The 24,441-nt window shown below is 48.7% G+C and overlaps 1 long non-coding RNA gene across 1 annotated transcript; it reads left to right on the top strand.

Moving 5' to 3' along the window:
• The first annotated feature begins 1,390 nt into the window (after positions 1–1,390).
• Positions 1,391–22,100, top strand: LOC132424150 (uncharacterized). The gene is made up of 4 exons (XR_009519170.1): positions 1,391–1,416; positions 10,405–10,479; positions 19,245–19,345; positions 22,070–22,100. It is a non-coding gene; the product is annotated as an uncharacterized lncRNA (long non-coding RNA).
• The last annotated feature ends 2,341 nt before the right edge of the window (positions 22,101–24,441 follow it).

Below are 24,441 nucleotides of genomic sequence, written 5' to 3'. Positions count from 1 at the left end.
GATCTGATTTACTTCATCTCTTACTTCCTCTGCCCTTCTCACCCCGAGGGCATCAAGTCCTTGGTTAATTACTTGAAATCTCCAAATTACTTGAAATTCTCCAAACTCAACCCTTCCCACATTCTTCTCTCCACCTTGTTTCCCCTGCTTGGTGCTCAGCCTTTGAAATTCAACTTAGCTGTCCCTTCTTCTGGGACGCACTGTAAGAGCAGCCTCTCAGAGCATTTACCACCCTGTTAGGTGATTATCCCTTGATGTCACGCTCTCCTTCCCCACACCGTTAGCTTTCCCAGGGATGAGAATACATCTAATTCATTTCCTTTACACACGCAGAACTGTCTTGACATCAGATACCCTACTGAACTCCAGAGTTAATTTGACTGATGTGGCTTTCATGCCATTCCTTGGGCTGTGACCTTGGTCAAGGAGAACCACTTCACCAGGAAGCAGGCACATGGTAAATGCTGGTGGAGTGAGTGAGGGATCTCCCTCATTTCACAGAGGAGGAAACAGGCCTGGAAAGGGCAGGCGATCCACCGAGGCTCACATGGAGGAAGGGTCCAGCTGTGATGCCCCCAGGGAATCCTTCTCTTGACTCCTCGTCCGGATTTCATCCCACCATCCTAGGTAGCTTCCACCTACCCTCCTCCAGTGTGAGAGGGCAGCAGAGCGCCCTGGCTGGGTGGCGCGTGTGCGCATAAAGGAGGTCCCCAGTTCGGGCTGGACTGCCACATCTCCAGGCGACTGTGGCATTCCTGGACTCGTGGGCTGGGTATCGATGGACGTGCAACCATGCGGTGAGGCTGGCAAATGGGAGAGCAAACCCATTTAAAATAGGAGGTCCTGAGACTCGGCAGGAGTGGGAGGTGTTTAGAATAGAAAGAAATCGCAATTAGGAGCCATCTGTACCGATTCAGGTATGGATGTTATCTGTTGGTCTTACCGGCCGGGGGCAATGGCAAAGAGCCAACCCAAAGCCTCCATCTCCCAAGCACATCGAAAATCCCCGCCTGTGTTGTTTTTGGGAGGGAAGGTTTGGCTTGGACTAGTTTTCCCTGAAAAATCAAAACAATTCCTGAGAGTGGGCCCAGCTTTCAGGGGCAGCCTGGGAGCTGGGCATGTTTCCCTGGGCCTGGATGTTAGCGTGCCGGCTTCTGGAGTGGAGGGGGCATCTGAAGGTCACGCGGCAGGGAGTCCAAACCTCTGAGCCTGATTTACAGCTCAGGGCCTCAAATCTCCTCCCTCCCAGCCCACATAAACCCCCCAGTTTCCTCCTGTGTGCGCCAGCACTCCTCCGAGCTGGGAAATGAGATCTCACCAGTGGCTTTTTCTGGGCTTATGTATGGTTGCTTCCCTGAGAGGGTGGCAGGAAGGAACAGAAGTGGTTCTTGAAAATGTGAGCAGGAGAGCGTCATGGTGAGTCAGAGAAGGACAAGACTGAAAGAGCTTGGAGGTGATCCAGCTCAGAACCCTTATTTGTCTTGTCTCCTTTCTTTCCTTTTCTTTTCTAGTCTTTATTTCCCCCTCTCCTTTCCTTTTCGTTCCTTTTCTTGTTGCGGCTTCCGCAGAAAATCTTATATGGAAATCTAACGTATTAAACTTAAAAATGGAAGTGCTCCAGGCGGTTGTGGGTACGGGGCTTTGACCTCCTTTTCTAGCTTCCGTCTTATCTGACCCCTTGAGACCCCTCCTCAGATCGCTGGGCTTCCCAGACAGCAGTTTGGAAACCTCTGCTGTGATCCAACACCCTCTTTTCACACATGAGGTCACGAAGGCCCGAGGGGGTGATGGGGTTTATTAAAGGCCAAACAGAGAATTAGTGATGGAGTTGGGCTCTCCATCCTCTTTCCAGTAACTTGTGCCAGATGCCATATAGACCCTGTAATGGCTCAGCCTGGCCCTAGGTTCTTTGGTGCATAAATGCTATTTTTATTAAGGAAAAAATCAGTTAGGATTTAAGAAGCCCGGGATCAGTAGTTCTGGGAAATAAGCACCAAGTCCCTGTGGCTGCTTCACCCCTTTGGCCCGGGTGCCGTGATTCCTCTGCCTGCGTTTGGAACCTGGGGCTAACCTTGCTCCTCCTTGGCCTGGGGCCCTGCCTTTATAAACTCATGGAGTAGAATCCTACCTTCCAGCTAATATCCTTGACTTCTCACGTTTCCCATCTTAGCGGGACCTGGCCTGCCCCCAAAGCTGACCAAGGTGTGGGAACGTGTACTTGCTTCCAGGTCCCCCAACCCCCATCACTGCTTGAATCTCTGCTCACTGCTTGTCCCCAGCCACACTGCCATGCTCTGCTTGTCTCCCAGGACCCCCGAAGGACCTTCCTGAATAAGTAGGTGGCCTGGCAGCCTTCTCCCTTTGCCTAGATTTGTGTTCTCCTGCCAAGGTGCTTGTGCCCACAAGCCTGGCCTTTCTGTAGCCTTTGGGGGAAGCGTTGTGGAGTGGAAGGGCTTGACGGTTTCTTGAACCTTCCAGGCCCTCCGGATCTGTTCAGGACAGCTGCTCTAAAGCACACTCTCACAACCTAGTCCTTTCACCTGTGGCTCCTGGATTTGTGCCAGAAGAATTTGACAGGCCTCTGCCCAGCAATGGCCTCTCCTGCTAGACCCAGGAAAGCCCAGAATGAGAGACCGGCCCATGGGTTTATTTCCAGAGACTGTAGGGGAGGAAGCGGCTCCTGTAGCTGTCCAGCCAAACCCAGTCAGGTTGCAGGCATTCCCAAATTCTCTCCCGCTCTCTGGCTCTAGAGCATACACAGATTCTCTCGGAATCACCTCCAGTTCAGGTCGGTGCCCAGAACCCTCCAAGACACCTCAGACTCTGAGGCCTGAAAGTCTGTGACTGCCCCAGCCTTGCAGCCTTCACCCTGCCGAGGTCCTACGCATTTCCAGCCCCCACAGATCCCTTTCATGGCCTGCGTATGGGTAGAGGCCCAGGGAGGATCCTTGCCTGCCCTGGCTGTGTCCAGCTGCCCTTTCAGAATGCCACTATCAGAATTCGATCCCTGCCAGCCCACTGCCAGGGGTCAGGGAAGCCAGGCGACTTCCTTCCTGAAGGCCCAGAGGCTAAGGAGACAAGAAGCCTGAGCGTAGCTTGCCATCCTCCCCCACAGCAACCCTGAGCTGGCCCCTCATACCCTCAGCCCTCCTGGAGCCCCTCCCCGCGCGGGTGAGAGGCTCAGGCCTCAGTGCTTCTCCGAAACCCGGGTCCCACAGCCACAGACTGACTCTCCTAAACCCAGACCCAGAAGTCCCAGGCCATGGTCAGAGAGGCGGGAGGAGGCTGTGAGCCTCTCACCCCCCCGAGGTCCACCTGCCTCCCTGTGGCCCAGGTGGGAGCTGAAGAGCCCAGGGGCTGCCCTGAAGCATAACTGTAAGAGGTTGAGCTACCTGGAGAGAGCAGGGGCAGGGCTATCTGTTAGGCCTGTGGGAACGATCGCACCCACTATCAGTGGAAGAGTGCATTCTATCTGGGACCCCAGCCTTGACTCCAGAGCTTCCTCCAGATGCAGAGATTCAATGCAATTCTTAGCTTAAGGGTGTCCTAGAGCCAGTATCCCCTAGTCCTGAGCTGGAACCTATATCAAATGCTGAGCTGGATAGAACAAACACTGAGACAAAGACTGCATGGCTTCCAGAGATCTTTAGAGAATATAACGACTGCTTCAGCTTCAGGGTGACAGCCCTCTCTCCTGAGTCCTGTATTGACCAGAGACCAAGAGACCCTCTCCTAGAACCTATTGTCATTGTTCCCGGGTGCATACCGGGAACTTGGAGGTCTCAGACGAGGCTGTGGCTGGCTGGGAGTCCGTGCAGGCCATGCCCATTCAGCCTGAGTCCGATTGACGTGGGCAGGTCACCTGGAGAGGGTACTCTGCCAGACGGAGACCCTGGAGATGTGTCCCGGGTATAACCATCCCCTGCAAGGGCCCCTTCGAGCAGAGGAACAGACAGGCCCTCTTGACGTCTCCCCTAGGCTGGCAGCACTCTTATTGCTGGGTTAAAGAAGCTCCTCCCAGAAGCCTCTAGAACTTCCCTGGAGAGTAAGTGCTTTGCAAGGAGGGAGGATGGTGGGTTATCCACCACTTCTGGCCCAGTCTAGCCTGGAGCTGGGTTCTGGTACCTCGCAGCTAGTTTCCTGGCCCCACGTCCAGTCACCATAAAGCCCAGGAGCTCAGGCTGAAGACATCTGGGCTCCTCATCTTGAAAATGGGGTGCTAACTGCTCCTGCCTCACAGGGTTGTTGGGATTCAGCTAAATGCCATGAACCTTCCCCAGAAACGGGAGGCCCTCAGTGCCTCTTTTCTGAACCTGGCTCTGAAAGTTTAAGCCTGGGGAGAAAGCACAGGTTTCAGAGAGTCAGCGCGACTGTCGTCTGGGGTCCTGCGGGGAGGGCCTGGCGAGCAGCCGTCGGCCCCTCTGGGCTGGCTTTTAAAGCTGACGTCTATAGGATGAATCCTATTCTAGAGCAACGTGCTGGATGTTAACAGCTAGGACCAGAGGCAGGAGGCCAGGATTCCTACCCTAGGTCTGCCCCAAAGCTGCTGAGTTAGCTGCTTTGTGACTCAAAGTTCCAGACCAGGGAAAACTAAAACAGTTTCTCCTCTTTCCAGCCCAATGCATGGTAACAGAAACTTTCCAAATATACAGAGCCTTATAGCTCCCCAGACTCTTTAACACCCTCCATCTCCTCTGAGGATCACAGCCAGCCTATGAGGCTGGCGAGGCAGGGTTTTGTCCTCCTCTTGTGAGGAGTCGCAGCCTGTGGTCCAGAGGAGTGACTTGTTCAGAGACATCCAGAGCCCACATCTTGCTTCTACCCACTCCTCTTTGTCACTCTTGTTTAATTTCAGACTTAAACGTTTATTTGGGGCTTTTGTTTAAATTGTGTCATTTCCAGCATGGCACGTCATCCACACTCAGCCTCAGCATCCGGCTAATTAGAAGCCCTACAGACGTGTCCTGGGCTCCTTCTATGAGACCAGCCTGGAGGGACGCTCCCTCTGCCCTCTGCACGGGCTAAGGAGGCCTCAGATTCAGTGTGGACAGCAGGAGACATAAGGGGTGGTTTGGGACTTCAGTGGACACTGGGCCCAGGATCATGAGAAAATTGATGGGGAGATGGCTTAGTAAACCATTCTGAAAGAAACACTGTCGAGCTTGTGAAAGGGCTGTGCTTCTCTCTTTTGGTGTTTGCTTATTTCTTCCATTTGGCCTCATTGTTCTAGGCTACAGGAAGGAGAGTGAAGAAAGGATGCTTGCTAGAGGCTTTTGGTCCTTTGTTTATGCAACCCAGAAACCACAGGTGCAAAGCATATAAACAGACTGATCTGTAAAATGTATTGAATGTTTGAATTTTTGTTAAAGTTAATACAGCCACACATGGTCAAAACAGGTGCAAACATCGGGCTCCCCAGTGGGCAGTTTTCCATCTTCAGGTGGGGAAGATGTGGTTAACAGGTAGAAAGGCCAAAAAAAGACTTCGGCTGGGATAGGCTGACTCCTCCCCGAAGTCAGATACTGCGGAAGGCATATAATAAAGGCAATACGCTCCTGATTTATGTCCCTCCCACCATGAGTCATTTTACTCAGAGGCAAGGATGTCTAACCATCCTGGCTCTAGTTTTGATGGTGATTACCTCCCCATATCTAAATAACATGCTGATTAATATTATTATTTCTTGTTTATTTAACTTTCCTCAGCAATGATATATACCGAGTGCTTTCTGTGTGCCGAGCCCTCTTCTGTGTAACCGGGGAGTTTATCTTGTGAACTGATGTTCTACCGAGTTAGATGCAGATTGAGCTCACTTGGAACAACCCATCCTCTGGGTACAGTTATGTCGCTAATTTCAGTTTGAAAGAAGATAGTTGAAAGAAGAAGGCAGTGTATGGTGCAGGGTGAAGGTGACAGGGAGAAGGGGGGGTTTAGAGAGTAAGGATATAACATTATTTCTTGAATGTAGGGGACTTGGATACAAAACTTGAAAGTAAGGCCCTGAGATGTTCTCAGAAGTCTAGAGAGCCATAGATACCGAAACACCTGGGGATGAGCAATTCCACAGCATCGAGACTCCTAAAGTGTGCTTGCCCAAGTGTAGCTAGGGTGGCACAAACAGTATACACCCAGGCCTCGGACGAGACCCCCGGTGCCTGGAGAGGAAGCTGCTCACCTGACTAACGTCCCTTTTGGAGGTTCCACCCTTGGCAATGTGTCCTAGTCTGTTCAGTCTGCTATAACAAACCACGGACTGGATAACTTAAAAAACAGACATTTGTGTCTGAGTTCTGGAGGCTGGAAGTCCAAGAACAAGGCACTGGCAGATTCAGTGTCTGGTGAAGGGCCGCTTCTTGGTTCGTAGATGGCTGTCATGTCCCTGGAAGAAGAGGCAAGGGGTCTCTCTGGGGTCCCTTTTATAAGGGCACTCATCCCATTCATGAGGGTTCCACTCTCATGACCCATTCACCTTCCAAAAGCTCCACTTCCTAATACCATCACACTGGGGATTAGATTGCAACATAGGAATTTTGCGGGGGGACACAAACATTCAGTCTATAGCACAACGTCTGGGAGAAGATAATCCAGCATAAGGTCAGGGGTCCTGAGTTGGAGGCCCAAGTCTAGCACTTAATAATTCTTTGTCTCTTGGTCTGCCTGGACTTAGATTTGCTTATCTGTAAATTGTCAATGAGTCCAGGTTCTCTAGATTGGTATGAGGATGAAATCATAGGTTGATATACCAATTGTAAAATGCTACAGAGTGAACTCTTTTTTTAAAAAATATCTGTGTGGTTATTTTTATTTATTTATTTATTTTTGGCTGCGTTGGGTCTTCGTTGCTGCATGCGGGCTTTCTCTAGTTGTGGTGAGCGGGGGCTACTCTTCATTCTGGCGCGCGGGCTTCTCATTGCGGTGGCCTCTCTTGTTGCAGAGCACGGGCTCTAGGCGCGTGGGCTTCAGTAGTTGTGGCACGTGGGCTCAGTAGTTGTGGCTTGTGGGCTCTAGAGTGCAGGCTCAGTAGTTGTGGCGCACGGGCTTAGTTGCTCCGTGGCATGTGGGATCTTCTCGGACCAGGGCTTGAACCCATGTTCCCTGCATTGGCAGGTGGATTCTTAACCACTGCGCCACCAGGGAAGTCCAAATTCTTATTATTAGAGAGTATGTGCAAAGAATGCCTGAATAAGGTTCTATAAATACAATTTCATGGTGCATTATTAATTTTCCTTTGTATAAATCAATGACTCTTGCCACTAACTTATCATGATAATGATTCTTATTCATACCCTGGATAATAAGAGAAATCACAATCACACGTTCTGGTGGAATGACTCTTTTAGTTAAGTAAATCTCCAGATGCTTGAAGAAGAGTTTTCTTTCCAACTCTCAGAGATTGGTGGCTGAAGTTGCCTCATAGTCACTGTGGAAAAAGTTCCTTGGCTGGTTTAGCCTCTAGGGTAGACTCTCAGCTCAAGCAAAAGCACGACGTGGTTTCACTCTGCTGTGTGAGAAGCTCAATTCAAGTAAACTGACATTTATTGAAAGCTTCCTTTCACAGGGATTGTGTTGATGAAGGACTGTGACGGTGATTAGAGATGAATGTGACCTTCACCCTGCCAGTTATAGGTTTGCTCTGGTGAAAGGAACACACACACACACACACACACACACACACACACACACACAACTCAGGATGATCAGTGATGAATTCTAAAATGTTAACAAAGTTTTATGCAGTGGGAAACTCAAGCAAGAAAAATAATTCTGAACTGGGGGTATCTGGGACATACATGTGGGGAAGGCGCAGGTTAAACCGTCTTGAACATTTACTAGAACTTTGGCAGAGTGGAAGGGGGAAGGCCCCGCCTGTGCAAAGGCCCGGGGGAAGGAGGGATCATTGAGTGACTGGGGAAGAGCAGAGTCTAGAGTGTGGTAGAAGACAGTTTTGGAGAAGCAGTCTGGAATATTAGACAAGTGTGGAGGACCCTTGAGGCCTAGCTGAGGCTTGGTTTTATTCCACAGGCAACAGTGTCTGTGGAGGTGTCAAGAGTAGATCCCATCACAGGGAGAAAAGTGAATCAGGCAGAAGCAAATGTAGAGGCGGTGCTTTTCTCTCCTGATCCACAGTGGGGTAGTTTTGGGGGAGACAAGGCTGAGCAAAGTCTTCTGGAAGCGATCTGGGGGCCCCTCCCAGAAACCATGCCTGACCTTCTTCTGTAAATACTAAATTACCTGTTCATTTCCCCAGTTACCGACTCAGGGAAATCAAATCAATCACTGCTAATTCTAACTTTAGTAAACATTCTTCAGTTTACATATAGGATATTGAAACCATAAATAACTGCATGACACGTGTGAACTTTGCCGAGGAGGTTTAGGTGGGGGAAAAATAGCATTCAATTAACAAGCTTGTCAGAAGCTGAGTCATTATAAATGACAGGAAAGCACATTTGCAATATTAAAAAAACTAATTAGAATATATATTTTCTAGAAAGCCATTTTATATTAATGAGAGGGGAAAAACCTATGCATCAAATCTCAGAACAAAGCAGAAAGCGCCCTTGTGGGTTATTATCCGTGATCATGGGAAACACTAGAGCATGATGGGTAAGCGCAATGCTTGAGTGTCAGACTACCTGCGTTCAACCCTGACTCTGGTCCCGAGAGCTACTTGGCCTCAAGTACGTGCTTAATCTCACTGAGCTCACCCATCTGTCACATGAGGATGGAAAGAGTTGTGAAGATTGAGTCAATACAAGTGAGGCTCCTAGAACAGCACCTGCTATATCACAAATGCTCTATAGACATTGGCGTCTACTGTCATTGTTGCTATTACTTTTTTCCTCTGGTCCTGTGAGGAAGGAAGGAAACCCATAAGTCTGGGGACTTATTATGTGACAGACACTTCCACGGTTACTATCTCATTTAATTTAATATTGCTAACTCTTTTCATTAGTTATTATCATTAACCACATTATATTGATAAGGACAATGTGAGAAGTTAGGTGTCCCTGTTGGAGTGACCCAGCCAGAACTGGCTCTGAGGCTGGAACCCAGGACGATCTGCCTCCAAGTTCCCATCCATCCGAATGAACTCCCTTTATTTGAGAATGTTCTAGGCAAGGTTGGTTGATCTAGCGTCCTCTGATCAGCTGTGCTTCGTTATGGATTATATATATATATATATATTTTTTAACATCTTTATTGGGGTGTAATTGCTTTACAATGGTGTGTTAGTTTCTGCTTTATAACAAAGTGAATCAGTTATACATATACATATGTTCCCATATCTCTTCCCTCTTGCGTCTCCCTCCCTCCCACCCTCCCTATCCCACCCCTCCAGGCGGTCACAAAGCACCGAGCCCATATCCCTGTGCCATGCGGCTGCTTCCCACTAGCTATCTACCTTACGTTTGTTAGTGTGTATATGTCCATGCCTCTCTCTGGGCCTGTCACAGCTCACCCATGGATTATATTAATGGTGGGAATCATTCTGCTTTATTTTCCTGTCTAATTTGCTCTAACATCAGCCACACAAGCAGCTCTCACAGACTGGAGATGCTGAGTAGCCTCGTGCTCCGTAGACATGTCAGTTCCACCGGAGACAGAGACAGAGAAAAAGCAGCCGGAGAAGGCAGGTGACGGCCACTTAGCACGTTGCATGACCCTCAGGGGAAACGGAGCAGCAGTTGAGGAGGAAGAAAACTCACCTGACAGGTTTAGTCAGTGCACGATTATGATCTCTGATGTGTGGAGTGCATAAAGGCACAAAGCCCTTTCCCATGTGCACATACAGTATCATCTATTCCTCAGAAGGGCCTGGGAACCCTCAGCAGGGAAACCAAAAAGGCCTGCCAGTGGCAGAGTGGGTTTTAACCTCGGGCCTTTTCCAAATCCAAATTTGCTGCCTCCCACGGTAAGAAGAAGAATACCAACATCAAAGACAAGAGAAATAATTTTGAAATTAAGACGAAAATAATGGGCATCCCTTAGAGAGGTGGAGAAGGGTGCCGTGGCCCTGCCCTAGGGCAGTAATGTTCTTACTCCCATCTAAAGGCTCAAGCTAAACACTTTGGGGCCTTGAAAAGAGCAAATGGTTTGTGCTGTCAGGCTGCTGGGCAGGATCCCCCTTCACTTCCAGAGGAAGTCAAGCTCTCCAGGGGATCGGAGTGTGGGCCAGGGTTCAAAATCACTCACATCTGATGGCAGACCCCCTTCTCTTCCTGCGCTTCTTTGATTCAAGTAGGAAGTAATTCTAGGAACTTCTGACCCTGTGTCCTCGTCAGTAGTAATTTCAAAGCTTCCTTCTTGGCAGATCTTTGAGGGGCGACTTCTGCTGCAGCAGATCTCCTGGAGGAAGCAGCTGGGGGAGTTCTCATCCTGCCTTTGTTTTTCTCTTTCAAGGAAAAACTCCTTGAGAGCGGAGGGTGTCTGCATCGGTCTGGCCTCTCCCTCCCTGTGCCTGACCCTGGACAACTGGTGAGAAACAATGTTCTCTCTGTCCATTGTCATGACCAACTAACCGTGTGGTGCCCCTCACCTTGGGCAATTCGTTCACAGCCATCTGGCACTTGGCTGCGTTTCCTTATTATTTACGTTTGGAAAAACTTAGGGGTGTAATCTTTCTGTCAGTCAAAGCTAAAGTTTCTGCGAGGGGGGGAGGATGCTTTCTAGCTATGTGGGGGTTTTGTTTGTGTTCTTTTTCTGCCAAGTCCATTTTTTCTTTGGCTCAACACGGTGAGGGGGGATTTAGCTGTGGCTGCTTGTGTTGCTGGAAAATTGGGGTGCAAGAGGATGGTCACGTCCCAGGTCTCGGGTGAGCCCCTGGGACGGGCCACCAAGTGAGGGTCCTTGGCCTCCCGCAGGAAAGAATTCAAGAGCGATACACTGTAATGTGAAAGGGGTCGTATTTAGATACACATTCTATTGGCAGAGTGTGGGCCATCTCAGAATGCAAGAGGTGACCCTGGGGAGGTTAGTTTTTCTGGGCTGGGTAGTTTCATAGGCTAATGAGTGGGAAGAATAGTCTATCTTGGAGAAGGGTGGGGATTTCCAGGAATTGGGGCACCACCCACTTCTTGCCCTTTTATGGTCAGCCTTGGAACTGTCATGGCGCCTGCGGCTGTGTATTTAGCATGCTAATTATTACAATGAGCGTAGAATGAGGCTCAAGGTCTACCGGAAGTTGAATCTTCTGCCATCTTGGACCTAGTAGGTTCTAACCAGTTTATGTCGTATCCCACTCTTAATGGTTGTGTCATTCTTTTAATGGTTGTGCCCTGCCCCCTTCCTTCCTGTCTCACTCGGAGTGTGGGCTGGGACAGCCCAGGCTACATGCACTGGTTGGAAGAACCCAGCAGAAGGAGAGACAGTCAAAAAGCTTTTCAAGTTAGGTGATTTTCCAGGATGCAAGAGAAGTGCTTCCATGTGTGCCAATGACCGAATAACAAGCAGGGTGTGCCTGCGCTGTTTCCAGCAAAAGCGCAGAAAGAGGGTTCTGGCATCCTGGAGGATTGGGGTCACTGTCTGAGGCTCAGGCTCAGCTGTTGTGCAGGGAACATGGAGGTACCCACTCTGGGCAGGTGCCGCCTAAGTCCGCATCTTACTCCTGATCTGCACGTGTCTGGGGGTGGTTCCCGTTAATGGCTCTTCAGCACCTCCAACGCTGGCTGTGTCCCTATCAAACTCTTACTTCATTCCCAAACTCGTTCTCCTTTTGCTGCTTTGCAATCTCTGCTCACAGTTCCATTCCCTGAAGCCAGTCTCCCAGGCAGAAACTTGAGGGTTCTTGCTGGGTTCTCCGTCTCCTGTCTCCTCACATGTTGATTCCTTTCAATCATTCTGCAGCCTTGTCTTTGATCTTTTCATTCCTACTTGGGCTGCCCTGGTCAGACCCCCATCCCTTTTTCCACGGATTACTTTAGCAGCCTTCTAATTTTCTTTTTCTCTCCAGTTTCTCTTTCCACCAATCAATCCTTCAGAAAGCTTCTTGAGCCACTTTTTTAAGTTCCAGCTCTGGTACTTTTATTTCTCTACCTCAAAAATCACTGAGGTTCCCCCTGCCATTCCTTAGTGTGTCATTTGTGGGGAAGACAGGTCTGCTCCTGGGGACCATTTCAGTCCCTCTTATCTGCATTTTCCTCTTTCTTTGCTTCTGGTCATGCTACTGTATCCTCCTGGAATTCTCTTCTCCTAAATCTCTCTTTGTCAGAATCTTTTTCAAGGTCCTGCTCAAATCTGGAAGTGATGTTATGACAATGAATAGGACTTAGCAGAGAGTATCAAGAGGGAAATGGGTGTGTGAGGACACTGCAGCAGGAAGGAAAGAGCCTTGCCAGCCCCTAAGGTCGGAATTGACTACTCCTTCTCCTCTGTGTTCACAGAGCCCTTGGCACCTTGGTGATCACACTATTGACACCCACTCTGTATTAGAGAGAACTGCCCAGTTTTATGTCATCCACTAGACCGAGCATTCTGTTTAGGTAAGGACTGTGTGTTACTCATTTCATTCAACAATTCACTGGTCAGACGAGTATTTCTGCACACCTGGTATATAGGTACCAGAGGCAGAGGTAGGCACCAGACACACAGTGGTGAGTGAGGTATCTCAGTGCTTCTTACAGAGATCCAATCGCTGTATCTCCAGGACTTGGCAGAGTACTGATCACACAGTACAGACTCAGGAAAAACGTGGAACTGAGCGTCCAGGAATATGTGCTTGTGTGATATCAAGATGAGTTTGACTTCCCATTGAAACTACTTATTACAAACGCCCCTGAACAGTCTTTCCTCCTCAGGGTCATTGTGGAGACCAAGGCACCTCTCACGGAACATCCTGCAGAGACGGCACGGGCGTGCACCCAGCCCTCCATTCCAGTCTCCTGGACGCTTGGGCACAAACATTCCCCCTTCGATAGCAGACCTGCTGCCAGTTTCAAGTCGTTTGACCGTGTTCTAGTTTGAGCTAATTTTGCAAGTCAAATTGCTTAAGAGTGAATATGAAATCTTTGACTGAAGCCCAAATATATAAATACCCATCACATTTCCTTCCTCCCCAATTTTGCAATCATCCCCAAAAGCTGTTCATGTTGTCCAGCGTAATTAGTTATTTATACACCCTCATGTGGTTCATTGTTCCGAATTAAATTGTCTGGTATACAGAATTTCTCTTGCAAGGCTTGTTTTTGCCATTTTAATGCTTTCTGGAAGCTGTTTGTAAATATGTCCTTGTGGAACCCTTCGGGATACTTGTGAGCATGCTTCTGACTGTGGAGGGGAACGAGCCAGGGCATGAAAGCAAACACGCCCTCTGAGGTCTCACACTGTGCCCTGCTTTCGAACACAAAAGTCACCAAGAATTATTTATCCTTTCTTTGAAGACCCAGGGGTATCAGAGTGAACACAAAAATAGTCACAGAGAGGTAGAAGTGGAAATCAACTTGGAGACCTAGCCACTAGATTCTAGTGACTCCATTTTGCCCAAGAGGAAGCCAGTTCTCAGAAAGGAGAAGTGAAAGGGACCGGCCCACAGCCTCTTGTGGGTTAGTGGTAGAGCCAAGCCCAAACCCTCTTCAGCTGACTCACATGTGCTCTTTCTACTAAACCACTGAGTGTATTAGTACAGGAGTGCCTCGGGCACCTCTGGGCCTGTTATGGCCCTGAACTAGATGGCCCTCGACTGCTAAGCTCTGGGCCCTTGCGTCTGTATTTTATAGCTCTTTTGTCTCCTCCCAAATGGCTTGGCAGCCCGCTATTACTGATGAGTGTCACCCATCGGGAAGCAATTCTGTTTTTCTCTTCTGTCATGCTGTGATCAGAGACTCCAGATGGTCCATCAATTTTATGTAAAATGAGACTCATTTCTGAGTGAGGGTCTGAAGGTCCCTGTTTCATGGGCGACATGCAGAAGGTTTACGACCCAGGATATAGTCCATCTTGGTGAATGTTTCATGTGCACTTGAAAAGGATGTGTATTCTGCTCTTGTTGGGCAGGGTGTTCTGTAAATGTCAATCAGATGCAGTGGTTGATGAGGGTGTTCTGTTCTTCATATCCTTGCTGGGTTTCCATCCATGAATTCTAGTTTGTGACGTTTGTAACATTAGCTTTGATGGTCCAGCAGTCTCTTTAGATTTTCTTTCTGTATGAGAGTATAACATCTTGGTTCTTATCTTAAAATGGGACTTTCTGGCCAGCCAGGTTAGGGATCAACAGTTGGGCACTTCTGGAATAGTTGGCCAGATAGTATGATTTGAAGAATCCTGAAGTCTTCCTCCTAACACACATATATGGACTGTCAGCGTGCAAACCTACCACGAACTTCTTCTATGAATCTCATTGGATTAAGACCTATTGTCTTACCTGAGAAATATCACGTCAGCTAACCAATATCATAACTTTTAAAACTCATTATCTTCCTATGTTATTATTCATGAAATCCCCAGATTTTCTACAGTGATTACATATTAATACAATTTATTAGATTTTAAATACATTTATGCTTTATATTTTTATTTTAAGTTATTAACTATGTAACCGTACCGAAAAGATATAACAGATGTCATGTACTCACCATCAGAATTAACAGATGCTACCATTTTGTCATATTTGCTTCAGATCTCTTTTTTCGTAAAAGAAATTAAATGTAACACACATAGTTAAAGCCCCCACCTGCCATTTCCTCTTCCTCCCTCCTTCTTTCCCTCCTACTCTCTACCAAGGAAAACACTATTTGAATTTGGTAGGTATCATTCCCATGAATGTTTTCGTACTTTCACTCCAAACGATGTATCCACAAATAATATCATGGTTATTTATATAACCAAGACAATTCCATGGTTATTTATTAGATTTTATAATCAGAGGGGGAATAAAAGACTCATCTGTCATGTTCAGAAGCCCTAGGTCCATTTTATTTTTTAATTTTAAAAAATTAATCTATTTTTGGCTGCGCTGGGTCTTTGTCGCTACGCGTGGGCTTTCTTTCGTTGAGGTGAGTGGGCTTATTGCGGTGGCTTCTCTTGTTGCGGAGCACGGACTCTAGGCGGGCGGGCTTCAGTACTTGTGGCTCACGGGCTCTAGAGTGCAGGCTCAGGAGTTGTGGCGCACGGGCTTAGTTGCTCCGCGGCATGTGGGATCTTCCCGGACCAGGGCTCGAACCCGGGTTCCCTGCATTGGCAGGCAGATTCTTAACCACTGCGCCAACAGGGAAGTCCCCCTAGGTCCATTTTAATCCCTGTTGCTTCCAACTGGTTTTTGCTTTAATCCTGGTTTTTATGTTCTTTTTCTGGTGATCTTCCTACCCAGGTTTATTTCCTCCTAGCTACCATCTTGTCTGGCTTTTGCCAGAAATGGTAACTCGGACCTTCCTCCCATGATTTGGTCTTTGAAGCCATGGTCTGTCTGCCTTTGGCTTTGCCCATCTCAAATCCCTGTACTCTGCCCCCCAGAGGATCTGTACTTGGATACTCGGTTGCCTGGTCTGTGAATGGCTGTAGCTCTGTTGCCAGACCTGAGTTGTCTGCTCAGCATTCCAGCACCAGTAGGTGGGTTCAGGTCCCACACTGCCTTACCTGTTCTGCTTAGATCTTCCATGTTTGGAACCCAACCCCTTGAGAGAACACATCAGGGGAAAGCTGAGACCGGGAGTGGGGAGGCTGATGAGTATGGTGATGATGACTGATCGCAGCTAACATTCTTGAGTAATATACTGTAATCAAAATGGTAAGACCTCAGGTGTAACATGTATTCAAGATGTGTTGTTCAAAATAATGATAGCTGTTGTTTATAGAGTACCTACTGTATACATCAAGTACAGTTCTAGGCACTTTTTTTTTTTTTTTTTTTTTTTGCAGTATGCGGGCCTCTCACTGTTGTGGCCTCTCCCGTTGCGGAGCACAGGCTCCAGACACGCAGGCTCAGCAGCCATGGCTCACGGGCCCAGCCGCTCCGCGGCATGTGGGATCCTCCCGGACTAGGGCACGAACCCATGTCCCCTGCATCGGCAGGCGGACTCTCAACCACTGCGCCACCAGGGAAGCCCAGTTCTAGCCACTTTTAATCTCATTTATTCTTAAAAATATCCCATATTTTACAGATGAGAAATCTGAAGCATAGAGAAGCAGTGTAGTACAATGGAAAACTCATGGGATTTAGAATAAGACTAAGCTGGGTTCAAACTTGTACCGCCTTGGACCAGTTTCTTAACTTTCCTGAGTTTGACACAAGATCGGTGCCCAGCAATGATGGCTATTATTATTGTAGAAGATCCGGCTTCTTGCCTAAGGTTACACAGCTAGTGTATAGTAGAACTGGGATTCAAACCCAGATCTGCTTCTTTCAAAGCTATCTTTATTTTTTTTTTCAGGGAAATATGAATGTGATACCATATGAATGTTACTTCATTAAAGGGGGTTTCATGGAATATGGAAAGAGCACTAAACTTGCAATTTGAAGTCTTGGGTCCTGTTCTCCATCACAGGGGAGCTGGATGATCTTGGAGAATTCATTGCCTCTCTCTTTTTCTTTGGTTTTCTCATTTATAACATAAAGGAGTTGAACCAAATAACCTCTAGGTTCTGTTTGTTCCACCTCTGGCCTTCTGTGCCTCTGATCAGGAACCGTAGCACCAAATTACCATCCCAAGAGAGAGGAAGAAAGGCAATGACATTGATATTTTAGAGAAGGCTGAAATAAGAGAGTAGGCAAAGTTTCTATCAGCCAGATGCCTGTCCCAAATCCTTAACAACTGAAACCAGTTGCATTTCTTTTCTGCTTCCCAACTTGAGCTGGGAAGGGATCCAGGTCATAGAGGGGTAGAGGAGACAACAAAACCAGTTGATCACACTCATAGCTTTCTTGGGTAATTTCTTTTCTTCTCTCTTTCTTTCTTCCCTTCCTCTTCTTTTTTTCCTTTTTTAGAAAGCAAGGACTAAAAACAGAAGATGCTAATTAAGGTAACTAGGTAAGAGATGGAGAGTTACAGGAGGAGTTTTATATCTGCTCCAGGTTTCTTCTTTTCCCTTTTTTCCCAGTTCTTTCTGATCTTATTTTCTAAAAATAGACCTATCTGAAGGATTGTGAAATAAGTCCAGCTCTCCTGTGCAGCGAATTTTTAACCCTGGGGACACCTGTTTGCTGAAGCAAAAGGTAGGAAAAACCTCGGAGAATCCTTTGACTGCTTTTGGACCACGTGGGTGGTGCTTTTGGCCTTGGAATCAAGGGAGCATACATGTGCTCAGTGAGTCTTTATTGAGCTCCTACTATGTGTCAGTCACCATGGCAGACACGGGATAAATAAGAAAAGAAAGACTCTTACTCTTATCACTCAGGGAGCTTACATGTCAAAATAAAGAACGAAACACAAGGGCTTCCCTGGTGGCGCAGTGGTTGGGAGTCCGCCTACCGATGCAGGGGACACGGGTTCGTGTCCCGGTCCGGGAAGGTCCCACATGCCGTGGAGCGGCTGGGCCCGTGAGCCATGGCCGCTGGGCCTGCGCGTCCGGAGTCTGTGCTCCGCAACAGGAGAGGCCATAACAGTGAGAGGCCCGCGTACCGCAAAAAAAAAAGAACGAAACACAAAAGTAAATATACAATTATGAAATCTGAGAGGTGCTCTGAAGGAGCTATGAAACCATCCCAGTTCCTGCCATTTCAGCTCTGGCCCTGCAAAAGCATTCCTCCATTCTGTCTGCATTTCTGCTACATGGGATTCTTCAGTTTGACCATGAATCCTCATCCCTAGACTGTCCCCAGCACATCGTTCCTCCATGTCATCAGTGAGGATCACAGGGCCCTCTTGGGCTCCCTGTGACTATGCTGCCTGGCCTCCTAGCTTACCTCCCCGGCCCTTCTCTGTCAGGCTCTGTTCTCTGAACACGGACGTGCTTGCAGTCCTCCAATTACCCCCTTTCTATTCCTGCTTTGGGCCTTTGCTCTTTCTGATCCCTTTACTAGGAATGTCTTTCTCTCACCTCGATCCTGCTCATTCAGTCAGGTTCTGTTTATGCACCTATATCCTTGCTGCAGCCATTCCTGAACTCCTCTTTCTGCCTCAGCGTATCTGCTTGCCTTCCTTCCCTGATGCCTCATGGCATTCGCTTTATTGTGCTAGTCAGAGAGCTCATCACCCTCTGCCTGGTGTGGGATAGTTATATATAGTTATACCCATCCTAGGCCTTACATACTTATCTGCCCCTTGAACACATGGATATTGTTTATCTCTGAATCTCAAATAAGAGGTGCAGGTAACACACAAGATGTGTTGAATCAGTACCCCAATAATACAGTTAATAGTGAAGCATGTGAACAGTCCTGTATAGTTTTACAAAGAGAGTTCATATATATTGATATTATCTAAGTTAATCCTCAGAACAATCCTGTGTGAGAGGAGCTATTACAATCTCATTTTATAGGTGAGGAAATAATAATAGTTATTATTATTACTAGCTGCTGACACTCTGCTAGGCAATATGCTAGGGACTTTCCATATATTAGATCCATATATTAGATCTAACTCCAATAAAAAGGACAGCCATGTGTACTGAGCACTTACTCTGTGCCAAGCACTGTTTCCAGCCCTCTACATCTATCAGCTCATTTAATTCATGCACACTATAAGAGAGGTACTCTTATCATCCTCATCTTATTATACATGAGGACATTAAGGCATGTGGAGGTTAAAAAACTTACCCATAGCTGAATGTGGGTTCCAAACTAGGTAGTGATTGTAGAGACAATCATTCACATAGGATCAGCACTGCCAGTACTGCTCGGTTAGACCTCTATGAAGTATAATCATGCCCATTTTACAGATGAGAAAACTGAGAGCTAGAGAGATTAAACTGAGAACTAGAGAGAAACTGAGAACTAGAGAAGTATAATCATGCCCATTTCACAGATGAGAAAACTGAGAACTAGAGATTAGAATTGTACGATATTCTCAATATCGTACAACTGATCAGGGCAGAGCCTGGTCTTGTATATGGCTTGAACCACTCATCTGTGTTGTCAGAGACACATAACAATGGCCAGCCTAGGTATATACAAATTTCCTCAGCCATGTGAAAGTTTTATGATTCTTTAACATCTGTGGGTCTGCTCTGCTCAGTTCGTTGGGCTGGACCCTGTGTATGTTGGGCAGGGTGGGGACTTACAAAGACTAGGATACAGTGCCTTGCTTCCAAGAGGCAAGTACAAAACAATTAGAATATCCTGCACACCTATTCCCTCTCTCTTTTTTTTTCAGCGTGGTACTTGTTGTTGCTCCTTTATTCATCCATCTGGTGGAGATCTTCAGGGCACCAGGGAGACACAGGCAAAGAGTTATGTCCACAGTGGTCAGCAAAGGTAAGGGGCTAGGATAAGTCCCAGAGTGAGTGAGGCTGGCCTTTTTTTTGGAATCAGGAGCAGTGAGTAGGCTTGGAGACTTCTGGCCCTAGGGAAAGCAGCAGCTGTTTGTGCCCAGTTTCATGCCATGGCCTAGGATGGAGGCAAGAATTTGGGGCAGTGACCCAAGATCATGGGGAGGGGAGGCCAGCGGTCACGCTGGAGATGCCCAGGTCACTTTGAGCGACCCCTTTCTATGACTAGGTGGATCCTTGCCCCCCCTTGCAGACCACAGCACGAGTACTGGACACACCCCAGGACATGGGTGGGAGTCTGGGGTTTGGCTCCCAACTTGGCCACTCATCAGCAGATGATTGTGAGCAGGTCACTTCCCCCCCCGACACTCCATTTCTACAGGGACTCTGTGAAATGGACATACGACTTTCTACTGTGCTTGTGTGGCCTGGGTTAGGTCATGATGTTCGTGAGAGCACTCGGCCCACTGTGGGTGCTAGGGGCACAACGTCTAGGTTTTGCCGCCTGTGGAATTCCTTGGGACGTGGTTATGCCGCGGTTATGCTGACAGAGGGCACATCAGGTTGACTCCCACAAACCTGACAGGAAGATGGGCATGGTTTCCATGTTACCCAGTTTCCAGGCCTGGAAGTATTAAACCTACCAGTGAGAATCAGCTGGCACTAGCAAGTTTTCTGTGTAGGAGCGGGTGGAGGTGCGGGGGAGGATGGGGGAGGAGCTGAACCGGGAAAGGAGGGGGAAGGATGGATGTACGTAGGACGGCTCCATGCCTGGAAATGAATGTCACTGAAGTGAACTCTGCTCAGGTTCCAACCTGGTAAGGGAAAGGGAGAGGCCGTCAGGCGACCGGGCTCTCTTGGCTCTGCACTGACTCATCCTGTGCCCTGGGGACATCCCAGCTTCTCTCCCAGCCTCAGTTTCACCATCCGTAAAACAAGATGCTACTTTCCCACAGCTTGAAAAGGCCTAAGGTTCTTGTTATTCACGGGGAGTTTTCGAAGGATGGGTGAAAGAGACAGGAAAAGCCCCCCCCCCGCACCCCCGTCTCTGTCCCACACCCCGGGGCCCAGGCCTCTTAAAACCAATTCTGGAAGCACTGCCTGGAGGTGGTGGGAGAGAGCCAGAGGATTTGTGCACGTCGGTGAATGTGCGTGCGTGACAGAGGGCTTTTAAATGAATCACTTTGTATCTAGCGGGGCAGCACCTGCTCCTCAGCCTCCAAAGGCAGCGCGAGCAACACGATCATTCAAAAGCTGCCGCTTTCCATTCACGTCTATAATTAGCGTGCGGGCTGCGGCCACAGCTGGCGCGGCAGGGGGAAGGGCTTCGGGGCGGGGCCTATTCCCTTAGGCCCTCCCCTTATCATTCCTTTCCCCGCCCTCCGCGCCCGGAGTCCCTGGCGGCCCCCACCCCACCGACGCCCCGGGTCGGGGGCCTGGCTCTCGGCCGCAGGATTCCTTCACTTATTGCCGGGGCCCCGGCGCCCTCCGCATCCTCACCTTGCGGCTGCGTGTGCAGGAGAGCTATATTTAGGCTGGCGTCCCCCTCACCCCGCCCCGCCGCTCCGGCGTCCCGCCCTCCCCGCTCCCGCCCGCTCCCCCGCCCTCCCTGCCGCCCCTCCCAGCCACCTCTCCCTCTTTGTCGCATTACATAGTAATCTGAGATGCATTGGATGAGCTCCAGGGAACAGAATGTACTTGGCAGAGACGCGGGGCTTGATGTCTGCAAAATGTCGGAAACGCAGCCAAGAGCTGCTAACTGGGTCATTAACCTCCAAAAGCAAAGCGAGGACTGTAGGCCCGCTTTGCCTCCCTTCATCTCGCCAATAAAAGTGCCTCAGTGTGAGGGGAAGAAAAAGCCCAAGGTTGGCTGCTTTGATTTCTAGGCACCAAAGGCAGGCCTGGCCCCTCCTCCTGGCCCGGGCTCTCCGGCCGCCCCTGCGCCGCGTCCCAGTGTACAAGTGGCCTTTGAAAGGCCGGGCCACCCCGCGGGGCCCAGCTCGCGTCTCTGGGAAGACGTTACCCGGCAGCCCTTCCCTACCGCACGGCCTCGGGCCCATTTTATTGGGTCCAGGAGGAAAAATGGAACTGGAATGGGAAAGGATTAAGGGAGAAGGTTTTAGGTCCGTCCCGGACCCCACGTCTAGAGGGAAGGGTTTGCCATCCCTCTTCTGCGACGCTCCCTCTTCCTCCTTCCCTCCTCCCACTCGGCCTCCTCTTCCTCTTTCCCCTCCTCTCGTCTCCTTTCTGAGAACAGGCTGTGAGGTGGCCGCCCGCATACAGGGCCTGGCTCCAGGAGACTTGAGCTCTGTCACTTGCTGCGTGACCTTGGATGAGTCACCCATTTCTCTGCTCCTTCATTCCCTTATATGTCAACTGTCGGCCACAATAACACCTTCCTGACCTATCTCGCAAAATTGTGAGGCTCAAATGTGAATGTCACTTACAAACTGCAAAGCTCTGCTTAAGTGTCACAGATGCACAGATGTTCTGTCTCTCTTGACTCCTCTGAAAGCCCCAAGGTCCAAACTTCTTCTGGACTCGTGTGTACTCCTGAAAAATAGGAATAGAAGTAGTCTCACCAAGAAGCTTCAAAGGTTTGAATAGTCACAAGGGGAAAGCCCTTAAAATCCACCCCCCCTCAAGCTGTCTAGCTCTGTTGGATTGCCAAACAGACACTTCCCCCTAACGTCCAAACCCACTTCTCCAGCGGCTGGATGGAGAGAGAAAGTGCTTGGTACTGAAACCAGAAGAGGTCGAGCAGTTCCTCAAATGATGAGACACCCTTACGTAGTGGAGGGAAGACAGTTGGCCTGGTGACAACGGCAGCAGCCTATGCCCTGTGAGTCTGAACATCTGGGTAGTCTCACCCCAAGTCCAAGACCGGGAAAGCTGATTTATGCAACCCCACTTAGGAAAGGAGGACAGCTCATCCCTGGTGGTGTTCACAAAATTAAAACCAAGTCCAACCGGGCATCAGCATTCTTCCTGTCTCATCCCTGACTGGGTTCACTCCGCCCTCCACTGCAGCCACAGCAGATACAGTCTACCTCCTCACCATGTCCCGTGGAGGCCCACGCTCTTCTGTCACTGGAGATTGACCAAAGTTTCTTTTTTACAGTCACCTGGAAGACTGACATTTCATTACCATACATGCAGGTCCTTTGCATCCCTCAAAACTCAGCTCAAATGACAACTCCTCTTTCGAAAGAGTCTAGAGATGTGATATCTTTCTCTTTCAACTCTTCTTGGGACTTTTTAATACTGTCTGAGTATAACCAGCCATCTTTGTGCTTATTTTATCCTTCTTATGGAGTAGACATTTCTCTATGAATAGGGACCCTTTATTGTTGATCTCAGCTCTGAAGGTTAAGGTGACCAAATATCCTGGTTTGCCTTCCTACTTTATGCCCGTTGCCCTAGTATAATTAATGGCTCCCTCTTTCACTCTGGAGTGCTCTGGTTTGGATGATCAATGCTGTGGTCACCTTACTTCAGGTCTCTATCCAAGTACCTGGCACACGAGTAGACTTAATAAGTGTGTGAACTGTTGTGAAGAATATATAAGAGCTGTTTCTTACCCAATTCCCTGGGGGCTGTCAGCCCTACCTTTTTCTCCAGCCTGGAGGCATTTGGTTCTCTTCTTCCCTCGGGAAGAACTACAGAAGGACTTACTGCCACTTTCTTTTTGACAAGCCTTTCCGAGATTACAGATGTTCTGACCCAACTAGAAGTGGCTTACTCCAATTCTTCCATGCTTCTCAGCCCCTCAATAGTCGGACAGCTGCCAGGTGTTGGAAATATGTATCAAACGCTAGAGAAGGTCACTCGGTCTGTGGGATGAAGCCCTCATTTCCAGCCTCAGCTGGATTTGTGGTCTTGCCCAGTTTCTTTAACGGTCCCGCTCTTCAGAATTACTTTCATTTACGTAGTTGCCTTAGGAGGTCACAGCTTGGAAAGCTCAGAGTTGCTTTATTACAAAATATGTAGTTAACATTCTAGGTATGGCTCAGAGGGTAGGAAGGATATGGTCTCTTGCCTTTTGCATCATAAGTTTTCTCAAAAGTCAGCCTGTTGGGCTGAGTGTTTGTTGACTTATTTTTAAAGACACCAAGCCTTTGGAAATAACAGCAGGCAAGATGCCTGGCTTTGAGAATGGGGCACCAGCGTCAGGAAGGCTGGGTCCTCTTTCGCCTTCTCTGACTCACTGCTTTCTGGAGCATGAATCATATGCCCTTTCTCGGCACTGGGTCTCACTTCCTTCATCTCCCCTATAAAATGGGTGTATTTGCCACTCCTACCACACAGGAGGGGGCTGAGGCTTTAAGAGGCCTTGGTAATTATACAAAAAAGTGTGATTAAAAGTAAAGATGTCCTGTCAGTGTATGTTGGACTCCCTGGAGGGGCACACATGGAGGGTATGTGAAGCCATTTTAGGATGCTGCCTTAGTTTCTGGAACACCTCAGTTCACTGAGAACGACCTCTCTGAAACTGGAAGTGGGCGGGAGAATCAGTCTGGAGATGGGAATGAGTCTGGGCTGTTTGAGTGGGAGTGAGAGTCATGGGAGCAATCAAGAAGGGGAACAGGGAGATGGCAATAAAAAGCAAACAGGACTATTGTACGGAGGGCTTTAATGCTGGGTGGGGACATTTGCACTCTCTCCTGAGGGCCACGGGGGATCAGTGGAGGGGACTGCGTCGCGGCACGGCACGATCTGCAGTGTGTTTTAGTGAGACACATCTGTCAGATGGAGGGGCAGACTCTGGAGCTGTCATCTGTCACATCCCAGTTTGGCCTCAAGCACATGGCGGCTCCCCTCCATCTGAGCTTCTGTTTCCATCTCTGTAAAATAAATGGGTAAAATGGCCCTGAGTAACTTGAACATGCTGTGATGCTACAGTAAAGACCATCAGGAAATAGCCTGTGTGCGCGCGCGCGCGCGTGTGTGTGTGTGTATGCGCGCACGTGTGTGTGTGTGTGTGTGAGGGGGGAGGTGGTAACTGCTCTGTTAGACACAAAGCTATGTCTGGCAGCCTTGGTCTTCAGGTAGGAAGCCTGAGCAGTCTTAAGAGCTTAAGCA

The sequence above is a fragment of the Delphinus delphis genome, chromosome 4, assembly GCF_949987515.2.
Source record: "Delphinus delphis chromosome 4, mDelDel1.2, whole genome shotgun sequence".
NCBI lineage: Eukaryota > Metazoa > Chordata > Mammalia > Artiodactyla > Delphinidae > Delphinus > Delphinus delphis.
Note: the sequence above shows the minus strand (reverse complement) of the source record. Positions and strands in the feature narration are given on the sequence as shown.